Source organism: Urocitellus parryii, chromosome 16, assembly GCF_045843805.1.
Source record: "Urocitellus parryii isolate mUroPar1 chromosome 16, mUroPar1.hap1, whole genome shotgun sequence".
In the NCBI taxonomy this organism is placed as follows: domain Eukaryota; kingdom Metazoa; phylum Chordata; class Mammalia; order Rodentia; family Sciuridae; genus Urocitellus; species Urocitellus parryii.
The window spans coordinates 4847730-4864456 of record NC_135546.1 but is presented as its reverse complement, the minus strand read 5'-3'; positions in this window follow the sequence as shown (position 1 = coordinate 4864456).

The following is a 16727-nucleotide window of genomic DNA, read 5'->3' as shown; positions in this document are numbered from 1 at the left end:
AATCTCTAGTACTATCTACTACCTTTCCTCCACTTCTCCCTTCCCCGAATCCCCTCTCTCTTCTCCATTGGTCTTCCATTTATTTATTTATTCACTCATTTTAAATTTGTGTATTATAGGTGTATATAAAATGGAATGACTTGTGCTGTTGTCACACATGTACACACCACGATTTGGTCCTCTTTAGTATCTCCTCACCTACAGCACGCCCTTTGAGGCATTGGATTCCCCAATAAAAGTAGACTAAATATCTCTCCTCAAGGTTGACTCCTGTCAGTATGATGCCTCATGTTCATGATATTTAAGCTGTCAACTCTTCTAAGACTGTTTACATTTTTAAACTTATCTTTCAAGTCAGCTGAAATGTTTTGCCCTTCTTATGGGAATTTCTGATTATTTCAAGGTCAGGAGCATCACAGTTGTTAGTTCATGGTGATGTCATACCTTTTCTTCTTGGTATAAGAGAAGGGCAATTGAATTGCCTACAGAACCATTTAAATCTTCTTTCTTCCCCGGCTTATGAAAGAAAAAATAATGAAAAAAGAAGGGGGAACCTTAAAGGTCCCTTCATTGATTTTTCTCAAATAACACCTATTTCTGGAAAATGGGTAATATTTCCAGTTATTGACACTGCAAGCCACCTGTCATCAAATTTTGAGTGGTTTCCATTAACAAAGAAATCCTATGTACACCAAGCAATGTGTTTTGTAATTTTTAGAATATGAAGGAGGAAATTCAAACACATCAGGACACATTGATTTAGTTTGAGAATAAATAATAACTTGACTACTTGAGTGAATGTTAAATCCCTACTACCTAAAATATGTATTCATCAATGCAATAAATTATAATAATATTAAATCATAAAATATATGCTGTACTAAATGTAATGTATAATACTGAATTACAAAGAACAAGGAAATGCATTTTGGAAGGGAGGTTTTTTCTAAATGAAAGGGGGGTAAAGCATGGGGAAAATATATATTTGAATAAATATATACTTGAATTAACATCTTCAATATGTGAGAAATGATTAGATAAAAACAGGAAGACTGTGGCACATGTATTATACAGTAGAGTTGATACATACAATGTCTAAAGAATCCTTAGAGCAGAATAATAAAAGAATGAATGACCCTACAGAAAAGTGAGCCAGAGATATGAATAGAAGACATTCATAGGACTAATAAATGTAGAAAGGAACAGGGCCAACTTCACTAGTATTCAGGGAAATACATATTAAAAGAGCAACACTGCAATTCTTTACCTATCAAATTGGCAAGGCTTTTCTTTCATCGGATGCTTAAAGAAAGAAGAAAAGAATGATCTATTTCAACCCAGTAGGAAACACTAGCAAGGTTGAACTTCTGGAAAATGGCATGTTACATTTCCTTCAACAGGATTCCTGCCTGAGGGGATTTTTAAGGGCAATTTTATCTATTTTAATGACAATTCCTAACATAAAAAAAAATAGAGAATACATTAAGCCCCTAAATACCCATCAAGTAGATTCAAAATTTATCAAGAGTCTAAAGCAATTTTGATCAAAAACAAACAAACAAACAAACAAACAAACAAACCCAAAACATAGTTTAAAAATCTTATCACCTAGGCCTGGAGTTGTGGCTCAGTGATAGAGCACTTGCCTAACATATGTGAGACACACGGTTTGATTCTCAGCACCACATTAAAATATATAAAATAAAGATATCGTGTCCATTTAGAACTAAAAATATTTTTTTGAAAATCTTATCACCTAATTTTGGTTATGATGCCAGTATTTGGTACATATCAAAAGCCATATGCAAAGCATCTGCCCCTGCCCTTCAACCTCTAGATATCACTCTAAGGCAATAATCTAAGATTATTATTATTATTGTTATTGCAGATGTAAAGAATGGCAACAGAAAATAGCTTATGGGTTTAGTTTTCCCAAATGAACATTTTGACTATTTATGAATTGTGAGCAAAATAATTCCTCTGCTTTGACAGGAGTTAGGATCATTCCAAGTCGTTGGGTACCCTGTTCTTTTTACAACTCTCCTTGTATCCAACAGGTTCTATATTCTAGGTGGGCCAGGGACAGTGCACAGTGACTTGGTTTGTAGATCTGCATCCTTATAGAAACCCTGAGGTCGGAACCATGGTTGATCCTATAACCCAGATGAGGAGGCAAATGGCTTCCCATTGACAGCTGACCTCTTTAGGCTCTGGATGTCTGAGCTCTCCAGACCTCCTCCTACCTTGTAAGCACTGAACCAATTTCAATTATGGTAAAATAGGAAAACAGAACTGCTTAAAAACGAATGAAAGGTCCATCCAAAATGATAAATTCTGGAAATGTGCTCTGTAATTCCCTTTGTGTTGTTTTTTTTTTCAAAGATAATATTTATTCTTGTTTTTTAATTGGATTTGATATTGTTCTAGGAAAGCACATGCACTAGACAAGTCTGCAAATAATCAGATATGTACAAAAGGAAATATTTCATCTCTTGGATTAGACTGCGCTCTCCTACAAAACATGGTTGTAGTTGTTGGTATATTTTTAAAATAAAGTAGACACCAAAAAAATCCTGCAAATGTGTGCCTTAGAAACGATTTCACAGAAACCATTTTAAGCATCCCCCGCCTAAGCAGGATTTTGCTAGCCACCCCGAAGTCCCTTCCATGTGCTTTGGCTCAGTCATAACCACTTCCTCTTCCTGTAAGTAACCATTACCCTATCTTCACAGTAATCACTTTAAAGGTTTTTTATCACTCAAATGCATCCCTAGACACTTGAGCTCAGTCTAGCCTATTTTAATATGACATATTTTTAAGTCTCTCATAATCTGTAGGTTCTCTCCATCCCCCTTTTTCCCCTTGCAGTTTATCAACATAATATTATTAAAATTAGCCTTTATAGGTAGTGACGGGCTTTTCCGGTAAATAAATTCAGCTGTTGGATGTAGGTTGCTATTCCATGTTGGAAGATGCATGAATTCCCCTTTGAGTCCTCAACAAATGACTCCTAATTTTAGTTCCTTTGATATGAATATTCCTCCATCTTTATTGAATGCCATTTTGAGGACAGAAATTGTTTTGAAATTAAATTCTAAAATCCATTATATTCATATATATAAATAAAAGAGGCTGCATAGATACAGTGGAGCCGTCTTGAGTTTTCTAGGGACCGGTAGGCGAAACCCACAGAGGTTCACTGGATGACAAAGCTTGTGTTTGCTATAATGACACAGGAGTGTTTCAGGGGTCAGAGGTTCAACTGAGTGAGGGGTTAGCCAGAGTGCTCTAGATCAGAACATAGCAAGTCAATATGCATGAAGATCAGCTGAGGGGTTCATGAAAATGTAGATTCTGATTCCATAGGTCTGGAGCATGTCTCATGACCTCTAAGTGGGTTTGAGACCGTTGGCCCGTGGCATACCCCTGAAGACCAGAGACCACTCATCCATGCTGGCTGTTCTGGGTGTTGCAAGTCTGTTGGTATAGATGATCCCAGGGTATTCCTGTGTCAGAAACCAGGGAGAATGGAGTGTGTGTAGCCGGTGTCCATCACAAGACACCCTGATAGAAACCCCAGAGAAATTCTGGGCTGAAACAACAGGCAAGTCTCTGGAGAAATCACACCTGAAAAAGTCAGCCCACCCCTTCCAGCTCCATCTGACATCTTTCCAGTATCCCTGTAGAAACCCTGATCCCTAACTCTGCTCCACTGTCCTAGAAAACAAAGCTCATAATAATGATTATAATCTGCCTTGAGGGGACAGATAAATCTCTTCTATTGCTTCCTGTGTTAATGAAATGATCGTTGCTTAAATTTTGTGGAAGAGGTAGAAAGTTACAAAGCATAGACCATGCTTGGTGTCCTGGGTTCATAATTTAATCTTAACTCTCCTAATTAAGCATGTATTGTTAAATGAAGTAACACCCGGGCTTAGAAATTATCAAGCAGGTGTTTAAAAGACTTCAGTAAGCATTTCTGCTATAGTCTAATTAGTGCTCAAATACATTTTACCATGCCCACTCATCATTATTTCTTCTTCATTAGTTGCTAATATATTGTATATTGCATCTTATAAGAATGTTCCTACAAAGTTTCAGAAAACAAAGAGGCAAACAAAGAAGAAATTCTGGGAATGTGTGTTTTTCAAAACATACAAGTTTATATGAATATAAATAAAACAACTAAGAATCTAGTTATAATAATCATTTTCATATGACAAACTTGTAAATATTGGTGTTTGTCCAATTCCACTAACTCTGTAGTGTGGAATGCTAGTTCACATAGTTAGAAGGATGAGCCTTAGTACTTGCCATTGTTGTCAGAAAGTTATGCAGCATTTTTAGCTGAGATATTCCACTGCTATGTGGCTATCCAACATTGCTATATGGATGGATTAGGAATGCAGGAGGGTCACTCTTGTAAAGATTTAAGGATTGCTTGCTCCAGCAGGGCAAGGAAGGAAGCAGGGCTAACCTATCTTTACCTTTGTTACCAGGGTTACCTGGAAGCTGCGAATGAGTTGAGCCTTGGGTCCTTCAGGGGACGGCTTGTCTAATCACATTTCCTCTTTAAATATCTGCCTCCGTGCATTGCTTGGCTGTAGCATTAAGGTCAGCAAGGCCACCTTGGTTATAGCTCCCCTCTAAATAAAACAGAATCCAGGATCTTACAGGCTTAGTTAGCCGTGAAAAATTCAGCACATGGAGAAGAGCTGTACTGAGCATCCTGGAGGTGTCTGACTGAGGTTGGCAGACTCAGTCACTCTCCATTCCTCATCGGGAGAGAGCCCACATTTTAGCTCTTGCCCAGCTTCTCAGACTCTGTTCCTATGCCCAAACTGCAGGATCTTCTCCCTGTGGCCTGGGATGGTAGTGGGAAAAACAAAGACAAAATTCAAAAGCATCACAATTCAGTGTGGTATTATATTTTGCAGATTATTAAAGCATTTCAAAGAACTTTTCTAAGGATCCTTTTCTTTAAAAGATGTTTATTTTCTGATTATATTTTTACATTATTATATCTATATTATATTTTATATTATTTTATTATATTTTTATAATCAGAAAAATAAGTTGGGTGCCATAGCACATGCCTGTAATCCCAGCAACTCAGGAGGCTGAAGCAGAAGGATCACGAGTTCAAAGCCAGCTTCAGTAACTTAGTGAGGCCCTAAGCTATTCAGTGAGACTCTGTCTCTAAGTAAAATACAAAATAGGGCTGGGGATGTGGCTCAGTGGTTGAGTGTCCCTGAGTTCATCCCCAGTATAAAAAAGGAAAAAAAAATTATAAGGAGCTAGAGGTATAAGTCAGTGATAAGAATATATAAATCCTTACCATGTTCCAGGTCCTGTGTTCAACCCCACCACCAAAAATATAATAGCGGTGATAAAGGTCATTTGTAAACAGTTATGGAATACCGAAAAGATAAAGAAAATAAAAATTATACGTAATCTCAAAAAATTTATTCAGAATTATATACCCTCCAGCATGTGTATTCTTTAAGGGGAGGGAAAGTTAATTAATTTAAAATAATTTACATTTAGTATAAGCTTTCTCCTGGCATGTGGTTGGTAGTGGAAAACAAAACAAACAAACAAAAAGTTTGAGAAACATCATGCCAGCAGATACCAGTCTGAGAGAAGCCCAAAGCAAGTATTCATTAGGTGTCTATCACATTTGGGAAATGAACACTCAATTTGTACTGAATGCTCAGAGAAGTTTAGTAGAGAATAGTTCTCATTCTTCAAATCTATTATTATCAGGTTGTGTTTTTCCATCTATAACAGCAAGGCAAAGTGGGTAAATATTAAGTACCTTTGTTTGGTGGATGCCCAGTGATGAATTCATAACAGGTGAGGTGATTTCCATAGATCAATTGCATCATCAAGGATCAAAACTATTCTGTCTATTCTATCTTTCATCATTGCTCAAAATTCTAGTTCTGTAAATTGTGTTCTGCAATGCAGATTAAGTGAATTGCAAAAACTTAACAGTCCCAGGATTATTATTGTAGTCAAAGAAAAGGAAGCCTGTGGGTTTTGGCTTTTGTTGATTAATCTGATTAATCGCTTGCTTACTTCTGCTGCCCAAATGACATAGTAGAGGCAGCAACCCTCTACTGTTCCTAGTGTCTCTTCCTCAGCAAAGAGAAGAGCCCCTCTACTGGTGTGAGGAGTGGGATCATATGCCCTTTTCTCAAACCAACCTTAGTGAAGAACGTGAAGTATCTGAAATTGGATTAAACAGAACATTTCAGTGGTTTTTTTTAAAAAAATCAGTTTCTGATTTTGTCAATAAAGCTATTGAGTTAGATTGATTGGTTTATACAACAAATAAAAGAAAAAATTATATAAGGAAACATCTGAGCACCTACCAAATAAATGCTACAATACATGTCTTATATTTATCATCCACAGAAGTGATGATTTTAACAGAAAACAGCAATGTTTTAGATGACTCAGGAATGTGTTTGAAAAGAAATTAGACTAGGAATAAGAATTAGAAGTACTGGAAAATGAAACTGAATCCTAGTTTTCATTTTTGTTATTTTAGTTTGCTTTATTTATGAAAATCTTTTAATAAATATTCAAACAAAGTATTATGAATTGGATACATTTTTAAATGCTTTATTCTACATTTTGAAAAATTTGGCATAATGACAAAATACAAGTAAAAAACACATTTAAAGGAATAAGGAAATTTTAAGAGATGCTGTTATCAGCATCTCTTAATAGTTGTTCATTTGAAGAAAAAAAATCTAAAATTAGTGGTGGGATTTTTAAGGATCATCAATGGGTTTTAGTTTTCTTTCCCACATGAATATTAAGTTTTTAAATTTAATATTGCATGATATGGTATAACATGAATTATATGACTACAATTCAATTAATTTTTCCCTGAAATGAACCTACCCACAGTCCTGATTGATAGATTGTCATCCACAACCTCACAACCTAACTACCATCTTAACTTCTAACACCATAGATCAGCTTTTCATTTCTGAAACTTTATGTGAATGAAATTTTACACCCTATACTCCTTTGTTTCTGACCTCTTGTATTTAAAGGGATTCGCCTGTGTTACAAACAGTTTGGTTTGTGCTCATTATCATATAATGTTTGATTATATAAAGTTAATATATACCAGGTGTGGTGGTGCATGCCTATCATTTCAGAGACTGGGGAGGCTGAGGCAGGAGGATCATTAGTTCAAGACCAGTCTGGGCAACTTAGTGAGGCCCTAGGCAACTTAGTAAGATGTCGTCTCAAAATTTTAAAAAATAAAATAAAGAAGGGCTGGGGCTGGGGCTCAATGAAATAAAGAAAGAAAGAAAGAAAGAAAGAAAGAAAGAAAGAAAGAAAGAAAGAAAGAAAGAAAGAAATTTAGTTAATGTATAAAAATAATATAAAAATGTTACTTCTTCATGGAGGCATTGGGTAGCTTTCAATTATTTGGCCGTTTTAAATATTCTCATACATGTATTTTGGTGCACAGATAGACACATTTCAGTTGGGATAACCCTTATCCTAGAATTACTGGGTAGAAGGAGAAGCACATATTCAGCTTTTACAGATATTGTCAAACCAATTTCCTAAGAGACTGATATAATTTACAATGTAAACCTTCCATGATAAAAGATTCACGACCAAAGAGCCTGCACTACCAAACATTCTCAACAAAATATTTCATGATGAAAAAATAAAACAATAAAAATGAAATCCAGCAAAGGCAGGAACTACACTAGAAGAATAGTCAGTCAAAAAAAAAGCAATTTCAAATTAAAAACCAGAAATAATTCAAAACGACAGGAAATAAGAATGATTTCTCAATAATAACATTGAATGTTAATGGCCTAAACTCATCAATTAAAAGATATAGACTTGTAGACTGGATTAAAAAACATGACCCCATAATATGCTATCTCTAAGAGATTTACCTTATAGGCAAAGTCATCCACATGTGAGGCAAGCACTCTATTACTGAACTAGAGCCCTAGCCCACTAAGCAACTCTTAGCAAATAAAAAAAAAGTAGAGATAATACCCTGCATTCTATCAGATCTAATAGAATGAAATTGAAATTAATGATAAAATAAAAAGTAGAAGCTACTGTAACACCTGAAGACTAAATAATTCACTATTTAATGATCAATAAATAGCAGAAAAAATCAGGGGTGAAATAAAAAAATACTTAGAAGTAAATGAAAATAGTGAAACAACATATAAAAATCTTTGAGACACTATGAGGGTAGTTTTAAGAGGAAAGTTTATTGCATTGAGCTCATTCATTAAAAGACAGAAAATCACCAATAAATAACCTAACTGTATATCTCACAGCCCTAGAAAAAGAACAAAAACAGCACTAAAAGCAGTAGAAGATAGGAAATAATAAAAAGAGCTGAAATTAATAAAATTGAAACAAAAAAATCCAAAAAGTTGGTTCTTTGAAAAAAAAAGAAAATTGATAAACTCTTACCCAAGCTAACTAAGAAAAAGGAAAATACAAATCACTAAAATTCATGATGAAAATGGAAATATTACCATGGACACCACTGAAATACATACAATTATCAGAAGCTACTTTGAAGACCTGTACTCAAGTAAAATAGAAAATCTTGAAGGCATTGACAAATTTCTAGAGACATATGGCCTACCCAAATTGATTCAAGGGGACATAGAAAATTTAAACAGATCAATTTTGAGCAGTGAAATTGAAGACACCATCAGAAGCCTACCAACAAAGAAAAGCTCAGAACCAGATTCTTAGGCAAGTCTATGAGACCTTCAAAGAAGAAGTAACATCAGTCCTCCTCCAATTATTCCATGAAATAGAAAAGGAGGAGCCCTTCCAAACTTACTCTATGCTAGTACCTGATACCAAAACCAGATGAAGACATCAAGGAAAGAAAACTTCAGACCAATATCCCTGATGAACATAGATACAAAAATTCTTAACAAAATACTGGCAAAATGCATATAAAAACATCAAAAAAGATAGTGCACCATGATCAAGTGGGGTTCATTCCAGGCTTGCAAGGTTGGTTCAACATAAGGAAATCAATAAACATAATACACCATATCAATAGACCTTAAGACAAGAAACACATGATTATTTCAATTGATGCAGAAAAAGCATTTAACAAAATTCAGCATATATTTATGCTCAAAACACTAGAAAAATTAGGAATTGTAGAAACATACCTCAACTTGGTAAAAGCTACATACACTAAACCCAATGCCAACATCATTCTAAATGTAGAAAAATTGAAAGCATTGCCTCTAAAACCTGGAACAAAATAGTGATGCCCTCTTTCACCATTCCTGTTTGACATAGTCCATAAAATCCAAGCCAGAGAAATTAGATAAAAGAAAGAAATTAAATGAATAGGAATAGGAAAAGAAGAGCACAAACTATTCCTATTTGCTGATGACATGGTTCTATATTTAGAAGACCCCAAAAACTCTACTAAAAAACTTCTAGAACTCATAAACATTCAGCAAAGTAGCAGGATATAAAACCAACACCAGTAAATCAATTGCATTTCTATACACCAACGATGTATCAGCTGAAAGAGAAATCAGGAAAAGTATCCCTTTACAATAGCCTTAAAATATATATTTGGGACTCTGTTGATGGAGACGGAAAAGCCGAGCAAGAAGAAAGAGCTGAGGATCCAAAGCTTGGGCAGCTAAGAACATTTATTATTGGCAAGCACAGCATTTTATAGTTTACAGTGGGTTCCCAACCATGGAATACAACCTTGAGGATAGGCAGACAAAATACCAAAGTATCTTTTTTAAAACAATGCTGTGTTTACATTTATTTCTTTAATCTATGTCCTAGATCTAAACTAGCAGCAAAGCATAAACTAACAGGAACATTCTCTAAATAACTACCATAAGGAAAAACATGTAGCAAATTCAGTCTCAAGAGGAACTTTGACAAGTCTGACCATGTCACCTGAGCTGTCCTGAGAACAATCTGCTGTTCTTGCTTTCTCTGGCAAGAGCTTGGAGGACATTAACTCCTTAACATCTGCAGCTCCACCACAGTCCTCAGATGCCTTCATCAGGAATCCACCTAACAAAAGAGGTGAGAGACCTCTATAATGAAAACTATAGAACACTAAAGAAAGTAATTGAAGAAGATCTCAGAAATGGAAAGATGTCCCATTTCTCCTCTTGCTACCAAGATCCATTTGCAAAAAAAATAATATAGAAGACATATGAAGAAGGAAGAGTGCTTTACTTAAAATATCTAAAAGGCTCTTTATTATCAAGGAATACCAAAATCTCAGGAACAAAGGGGTCATTGATGTCACTGAGGCTCTCTCACGCTGACAGTCATGAAATGTACCAGGAAAGTCGACAAATGAAAACAGACATCCAGGCTCCATTGGTAAAGTCAGTTTGTATTTACCACTGCAAAACTTTGGCAGTGAACTTAAAGTGCCGGGCATAGATCCATCTAATTTAGTTTTTTGAATTCCTTCCTTTGGAAGCTTCCGTAATCACAATAATAAAGCACATTAAAAAGACAGCTTTTAAATAAGCCCTGTTATTTAAGATTATTAGAATTATTTATCTCTTGGTTATCCCAGGACATAATCCTGTTAAGGTACATAAGCAACCCGAAAACCTGCAGATGCAATGAAAAGAAAGTTACACAAGTGTGAACTGAGGCTCATGAAACCAGAAACTCAGCACCCGAGTCTAGCCTTAGCACCAAGGGTGCCGAAGATAACAAAGCAACGTTAGCAGATGAGGCATGACAGTGTGTTTCATGGCTCAGGACGGATCTCTGAGTTTGACAACATGTTCTCGTAGGCTGGGGAGTCATAAAGCTAATATTTGGTCTGGAGGTGCCTCCTTCCAGGTTCATAAGCAAAAGCATGACACCACATAGAAATGTCACTCAGTGAAAACCAGATCTGAAATAGCCATTTATTTTGACATATATTGGAGACTAAAGAGTAACACTTGTTTGTTCAGTGAACAACACATATTGAATGTTGTCCAACAGCATTATATCAGAGTCCAATGCCAGCAAACCTCTTGACAGTCTCTTGATCATCAGGGAAGGAATGCAAGTGCAGTCATAGGGGTAGCATATATTTTTCTTTTTTTAAAAAAAGATGCACACTGACCTAAACCTAAAATAATACTGTGCAGTGGCATCAGGAAGAGCGTTACAGAATAATTATGACACATTGGGCAATTGCTTTTGCAATAACAAAAATACTGAGTGAAGATTTAATGTGGATATGCAAAACTATGTTTTTCAAATCTCTCCCCTCCTCCCCTCCAAATAAAAGCAATATTGGAAGTTTTGTGGTGGGCATATTGTGGCCGATAGCCAGAGGAAACCAAGACAGAAAGGCAGTCTCATAGGGTTGATAATAGTTTCATTTGTGGAAATTATTTTCACGTTAACATATTGGTCATCCTGTATACAATTAGTTGCATGATTTCCAATTTGTGCTTATCTGCAAGGTTGTTGTCTCTGTGAAGGTGGCTGATTGACCTATTTATCAACAAAGTGGAGGGAAGCTATTGTGCTTTATGACCTCTGCAGTTATGTCCATCCATGTTAATGAACCATGAAGGAGAGTTTAAAAACCCATTAAAATAGCCATGCGTTGCCCACCTGAATGACAAGGCCCCTTCTGTAATAAATGACCAGGACCTCAAATATTGAAAATCCCTTTGTTGTCTACAGGCCAAAATAACTCAAGGGTATATTTTATCTGTCATAAACAACCACATTAATATTCGAAGCTCATTATTTTATGAAATAGTCTTACCAAATATTTAGAACTGTATGTTTTTAAAGCTATAGACTACCTGCTACAAGCCTATCCATTTACATAATTAAAAATCAGTGAATGAGGGCTGGGGATGTGGCTCAAGCGGTAGCGCGCTCGCCTGGGATGCGTGCGGCCCGGGTTCGATCCTCAGCACCACATACCAACAAAGATGTTGTGTCCGCCGAGAACTAAAAAACAAATAAATAAATAAATATTAAAAATTCTCTCTTTCTCTCTCTCTCTCTCTCCTCTCTCACTCTCTCTTTAAAAAAAAAATCAGTGAATGAGAGTGGCTTCCTATAGGTGCTGGGCTATTAGGAAATTTGCATAGTACGAGCTGCAGGACAGTTTTCCTCCTCTGTCCTCCTTTGGGTGTTAAAATTTGGCCTATCATGGCCCTGGGACCCCACGTCTAAGCTTTCCAAGTGCGGTGAGATGTTCTGCAATGACTTGAGGACTTATAATGAAGCATGAAGGGAGGAGGATGCAGTGATAAAGGACATCATGTTCCTGAGTCCCCTACCCACAGTGTGTCCTACCTTGCAGAGATCACCTTGCTGAAGAGCAGGGCAGAAGTTAGCTAGGCTCTGCTGCTTGTATGGAAAGACAAGGCTGCTGTGTTGAGTGCCTCTTTCAACCTAGTAGATAATTTTTTTTTGTTTTTTCATTAGTACAAAATTTTTTGTTTTTTCATTAGTACATTAGTATCGTATGGACTAATTTCCCAGATTCTGACCACTCACCTCCAATCTCTGCAGTTGTATTAACTCTTAGATTCCTAATTGGTTATCTGGTTCCCAGGGTCACTGTTTATGGAACTAGAGTTGATATGCAACTCAAGGGAAGCTAAGGAGACACCCTGATCATTTTTGAAATCAGAAATACTAGTCAGTTTTCTCCAAATACTTCAAGTAAGAATCTATGAAGTTGGGTATATAATGGTTGCATTTTGTACACAGGAGTCAAGAAAGCCAGTTGGAGAGGAGAATGAAGTAGGTCTTCAGAGAAGCAGATAATGTAGACCAGACACTCTGTGGAAAGAGATGCTAGGAACATAACTACCCTCTGTCTCAGCAGAGCTCCATGGACCAGTTCCCTTCACTTGTGAGGTTGTGGTGCTTCTCCTGACTTCACTTAGAATCTCTCAGATTCTTATGTAAATTCACCATTCTATGCCGAAGCCCTTTCCAATAGGTTTCTATCCCTTGTGGTCTGTCAGGAAAAACAAAAGTATGTGTTTTCCCATCTTCTCCCACACTGTGGTCCGCAGTGAAAACTTGGGACAGGAGATCTGTGGGAATTCCCTCCAGCCCACATGCCAGTCAAGAATTAAATCCGCAGCAGTGGACATCACCTGGGTGTCTTCAAACCCAGTTACCTTCTGACACTGTCTACTTGGAGATAGCATCAGATACCACAGGTTGGGGGTTGGTTTCAAGACTGTCCCCCCTTCCAGATGTGTTGGGCATAGGCCCAAGTTGTTCCTGACAAAGCTGCATCAGGGTTCCCACTAGCCAGTTAATTTCTTTGAGCAGCTCAAGGAATTCAGGGAAACCTGTGCATCTTATGGCAAATTCACAGGGTGAGGTACAGTTCCGTGCCTTTTATGGGGACACCTCCCTTCGGGAACCGCCTCGTGTTTAGCTCCCCAGAAGCTCCAGAACACTATAATATTTTGTTTAATTATAACTTTAACTGCACAACTTTATGGGGTACAGTGTGATAATTCAGTGTACACATGCAGTATGTACTGATCAAATCAGGCCTTTTATGTAAACTCTGTGGTACTGGTGTGATTGCTGATGGGCTGGGTGGGGAACCCCGCTTGGTCTGTCTGCTCAGATTCATCAACATCTCCTCCTTCCAGGTTTGGGGCAGGACTCCTTCTGGAATAGTGGTTTAATCATTTCTCAGACAAGGTAGTCAGAGAAAGGCGAGGAAGATTAGAGTTTCTATGACTCACCTTGGAGAAGAGAAATTCTCATTTTTATGAATGCCTTGGGGATGGAGTTAGGAGCCATGAACCACAGACATCAACCAAAGTGTATATATATATATCATCACACCACACAACTACCATAGCCTTTTCAAAGAAATTCCCAGAATCCCTTTATTCAGTGATAAACAAACATCTTCCTTGGCCTATGTACTAAAATAGAATTATAGGGTTTTTATAAATTTAGTGCCCTACTCTAGTTTACATATAATGGGTACTTTCACATGTTATTAAATATTCCTCCATGAAAATAATCAGAACATTTTCAAAGTCTTCTGATATGTAATTATGCAAAAATTGAGTTACTCTGTTCTCCTTTGAGCATTTACTTGCTTTATCATATTTAAGTATTCTAAATTACATTGAAATGGACATGCCTTGGATCGTTTGGTCACTTTCAAGCATTTATAAAATATTTTGGAATTAACCTTGTTGATTCAAACAAGAGAACTTTTCAATGTTTTGTGTCACGCTGCCAAATTTCCTTAGAAAAAATGGACCAATTCCCAATCCTAGCAGCTGTTTTTGAGTAGGAGGGGGCCTGACCCGAGAGAGGTCAGCAATACATTGAGATCTAAATATGGAAAGCTGACACAGGTTAAAAAAAAAAGAAAGAAAAATCCATCAAATTGTGATAATTTGAATATAATCCAAAGATATATACTGATAGATAGGACTGGGTAGTAGTAGGAAACAAATGCTGTTTTGATTCAGATAGCCTCAGCCAAACCCCACATCACCAAATTAATACTCAGTTTCTTGACCTGAAAGTAAGGTTAATGACACATATCTGAAAAGATACTGTGGAGAGTGAGTCATTGAAGCAACATCTCTAGCACAGGGACCAGCTCTGCAGGACTTAATTTGAAGAGATGATATTTCTGAATATTTTGATAGTTGTGTTTTTAGATGGAAATCCATTTTTTTTTCCTAAAAAAAAACCCTGTGCCTTAGAATTCAATGGATTACTTAAATTCTGGCTTTATTTCACCATTTCTACATTTAATTAAACATAATTATTTTGCTAAGGCTTAACAGAGACTCCCTCTAGAGAATCACTGAGGCTTTAACAGAAGTGCAGGTCTTTGGTTAGCAGGTGAATGTTTGGTTTGCAGTGAAGATCTTTTGTGCATTTAATCTCTGAGCAGAGTCAAGCATCATTACTGAGCACTCACTCTTATTAAAATCGTATCAGTTATGAGGCTTGTGTGCAAGTGTGTGGTTTGGTTTTGCTGCATCAATCATTTTATTATATAATGATTCTGTTGTTTTTCCCCCAAATCTTTGCTAAATCTCACTGATCTTTTTCCCCCTTACTAGCAACATGATATTAGAAAACTCCATAACATACAACCTCTAAGTTTTGTATCTGGGTGACAGGAAGAAGAAGTATTCTCAGAAATTGCAAGAAGATGTGTGTTACCTTGGCATCCCTTGATCATTGCCAGGGCTAAGAAAAGATGACAGCTGATTGGTTGATGCCCAGTCCTACGATCACCCTTGAGCTGGGTGATGAAGGATTTGGTTCCCAAGAGAAAAGTCTAGGTACCTGCATAAGAAGGAAGTTGCATTTATGCTATGAGGGGTCTCCAGCAGGGGTCTCCTGCATCTTGGTGCATGGCGAAGTGGTTCATGTGAGATACCAATTTTTTCTCACTACTTGTGAATAAATCAAGTCCCATTTATTGTATCTTGTCAATTTTTTTCATCTCCTCTCTACAATCTGGATGGGATCATCATCTCGTCTTCTTTTGACTTCTGCAATTGTCTCTGCTCTGATCTCACTGATGACTCTTATCTCCATCTTGTCAATTTTCCACACAGCAGACAAAAAGCATGTTTTCAAAAAAAGCATATTTGAGTAGATAATTCCCTCCACTTAACTTACAGTCTTTTCAGTTTTTCTTATTACTCCTGAAATCATTTCGAACTGGGTCCAAAAAAACAAGAATTCTGATGTGGCCTTACCCTTCCTCGGCTATACAAATACATGTGCACTTGTTAATTTGGTCTTATTACTTTTAATCTTGATGTAATGACCCTCTCTTCATATTATAATAAGAAGGGGGATGAGTAGCCTTTCTGGTGTCATTTTATTGAATTTCCAGAATACCTATACTGTTACCATTCCCATTTTCAAAGCAGGAAGGAAAGGTAGGCTAGGAAGGGAAGTACACAAAGAGATCAAGATTCAAACCCAGGAAATTAACCCAAACCTTGCTTCTTGACCATTCCACACACTACTTGCAATTACCATGTGATAACCATTATGTAGTTGTTACACAGGGGCAGTGATCATAGACATAGGAAGCACATCCTTTTTGTCTTCTGTTTAATGATCAGTCCATAGCTGGATCCTGGCAGCATTGCAACTGCTTGGTGTATACTTGTTAAATAATAAATAACACATTCCCGAGCTATTCTGCTGAACTCTGTCTGTGAGTGGACCATGTCTACTTCAGACTGAAGCTGGCACATGGAGCAGGAAGTGTAGTGGGAGGACCCTCAGTGAAAACATTGAGGAGTCGATTCTCCTCTGCCTTCTGGCCCTGGCAATACCTGACAGCAAGCCCCTCTCATCCCCCCACCCGCTTTCTGGAGCAGTTTGGTCTCTGGAGGCCAAGCAGATCTCTGAGTGCAGGTGACTGTTTTTACACTGTACTCCCCAAACATTTCCTCACCTAAGATGCACTTTTATTATCTCATTACTATTTACCTATGTCCATGGAGTGGTCCCTTTTCCTCAATGTGTTTTTATGTATATTTTGAAGTTCTAAATTATTTTCTGAAGTGATATTAGCCAGCACTGCAGCATAGTTGATAGAGAGGAAATAAAAATTGTTCTCACGGTCAGTGGGGTCCATCCATGTAAAAGGGATGAGACCCAGTAACAGAAACAACTGGCATCGAAAGGTCACAGCT